The following is a 2,872-nucleotide window of genomic DNA, read 5'->3' as shown; positions in this document are numbered from 1 at the left end:
CAGGTTGCTTTCAGGACGTCAGAGATCAGGCCATGTTATGTGATTGGCTTTCCAGTGGAGGTCAAGAAGCCCTTGTTCTTCCAAAGGGATCCAAATTTATGTGCAACCCCGAATGAATATCTGCTGTCGATGTAAATATTTACTGTTCTTCCTTCAGCCAATTTACATGCCTCAATCAAGGCAATCAGCTCTGCTGCTTGCGCTGACAGATGAGAAGGAGGTGATCCCGCTTTGACGACCTCGTGGGTAGTTGCTACAACATACTAGACACTGGCCTATCTCTTTGCTTCTGAATGCTGACCTATCCACAATAATACGCCGTATCCAGATTCTAAATTGGTGAATCCTACACGTCTCGGGCGTCAAATGTCATTAATTACAGCGACACTGTCATGTGGGTCTCCGTCTCCTTCTGTGGGGAGAAGACAAGCCACATTAAGGACGTTATATCACTTTATTGTCATATTAGACTTCTCCAATAGCATAGCATTATATGTGAGCCAAGGTGCTGCCGACATGTGTGCTGTGTTTTGCTCAGAAAGCAGTAAGGATACTGTATGTGGGACCAGTCGGTTTAATTCAACAAAGCCGACTATGTCCCTGGAAGCTGCAACAGCCTTTTCAAATGCAGGCACGACACGGAGGCATTTGTGCAATCCTGCCGTTACGGAATCTAAGTTGAGGTGAAAAATAAGCGACTGGCATCAATTTTCCACACATAAGTCTGCATCAGCACAGATGTCATGGGCACGCTTCTCATCCACTGTTTGTACAAAAGGCTTGTTTGGATTTGGAATCCCAGTGTCGGTGTAGTTTGGAGTGCCATTTCAATTCAACAAAGGCACTCTCGGCCTCAGGGATCACTGCAACGGACTCTAGCTCTGCAAACCTGAACCATGAGCTATGTCACTTTTGGGCACCTAAAGGGTTGCGTAATGCGGGTTAAACATTCTAAGTAACATCGCATGACCAAAAAGGATAGCATTTGTTTCTTCATGTGAGGCTTTGAATTTTGCTGTTTTGCTTGAACTCTGTCTTGACCAATGGCATTTCCTTGTTCAGATATTAAGTGACCTAAGAACTTCAACTGTTGTTCCGCAAGTTGTATTTTGTGAGACTAGATGGCAGAGCATCGCAAGCCTATCTTTCTCACATTGTTTCTCTGTTGATGCTACGATTAAGCATTTGTTTACATACAGCAGAAGTGCTGACCCCTCGGTTAAAACAAGAGTATCCAGACTCCTGTGTGGAGCCTCATTAATTATGGTGGGGTACTCACAGTAATCTTGAAGATGTCACGTGAAAGTATACTATTTGCCTTTGAATGGAAAAGTGAACCAGAATTGACTGTCGGCGTGTAACGGGATACAAAACAAGTCATTTGCTAAATCCACAATAGAGAGCCATTTACATCCGGTGGAATTTGAGCCAATATAATATAGGGGTTGGGAACATTTGGGGTGTGCGGAATAACAGCGTTCTTGATAACCTGCAGGTCATGAACAAACCTCCATTCCCCCGATTCACCTGGAATGTTTGCCTTTTTGAACGAAAAAAATGGGTGTTCTTACCAGTGATTATTCACGGGGGATTATCACTCCGGCCTATAAGAGAGATTCAAAGACTGGAGTAATTCCTTGCACAGCCTCGGGTTTTAACGGCTCTTTTGCTTTGCAAGGACAATACTCAGACTTCGGGGTTATTCTTAAGGGTTCGTATGAGCCCCACATCGTGTTTGCCTTTTGCCCTGAAATCAGTTACGACCCTTCTTAAACTTGGGTCCGAGACATCTACCATAGGTAAACGCCAGACGACACTCCTGGCGGGGATTACATGAACTGCCCTGTCTGCCTAAGTTAGCCAATTTAGTTTCTTTCTGTACGTCCTTATAACTGCATTGAAGCAGATACCCACACCGACCCTGAAGATATAATCTTTCGTTTTTTCTGCCTGTCGTACCCATGGTCCCAAATTCTGACACCTGTCACTGGATGCCTTCGCCAATGATCCGTGCGGAAAAGAACCTTCCACATAAAAAAACAGGGTCTACTTACCGTCACAGATACTTAAAAAAGTTTAAAGTGACAGCACATCTGTGATCATTCCAATAAACTTCGCACAATAACAACTGATCTCGTTTAACCAATCTCCTGAACCAATCCTTCTCTTATGATTTGTCAGGACCATCGCGGTGTATGTGTGCTGTGCAGTGCAGCAGAAAATCGGTGTTAATGGGATTAACATGGCTACTTGCTTCCTGGGTGAGTGAATCGCTCACGGAACCTATCGCTCTCTGACATGCATCACGGGTCGTGATTCGTATTTTCCAGCTTGCACTGTTAAATCTTCTTTTTGTATTACCTGCAAGCCCGTCGGGGTACTGCGCAAATCCGACCCCAGTCTCACTATGAGATCCCGAGACATCAGATTTACCTAACAGGATTCCGATAACAGAAATGAGAATTGGAATGTTTCCCCATTACTGGTTTCGCACAATAGGGGTGCGGTAAATCTCTCTCGTGTCACGAATCCTGACGCACCCATTAAGTTCAGGAAGCTTCCGTTCATCTTTATTTGCGTCGACTCTCTGAACTGCCTTGATTTATGAACTCAATATGTTGCCCTTGTATTTTCCAAAAAAGTAAGAGGTGCACCTTCTACATATAACATAGATGTAAGCATTGACTTATATGCATCATCGTTGTACTGAAAATATAGTTCACGCTTCGCAAACTCAGTGCTCAGTATAGAGGTGGGACATGTTTCAGTGCCCATAAGGTTAGTAGTAGAGATGAACATAAGCGAGTATTCGATGCCAAGCATAAGGCAAAGAGGCATACCTGTAACTTTGGGGCTGCCCACTGCCACCTTA

The sequence above is a fragment of the Chiloscyllium plagiosum genome, unplaced genomic scaffold (assembly GCF_037043375.1).
Source record: "Chiloscyllium plagiosum isolate Xiang-an unplaced genomic scaffold, Cpla_swu_hap1 HiC_scaffold_45, whole genome shotgun sequence".
Lineage (NCBI taxonomy): Eukaryota > Metazoa > Chordata > Chondrichthyes > Orectolobiformes > Hemiscylliidae > Chiloscyllium > Chiloscyllium plagiosum.
Note: the sequence above shows the minus strand (reverse complement) of the source record.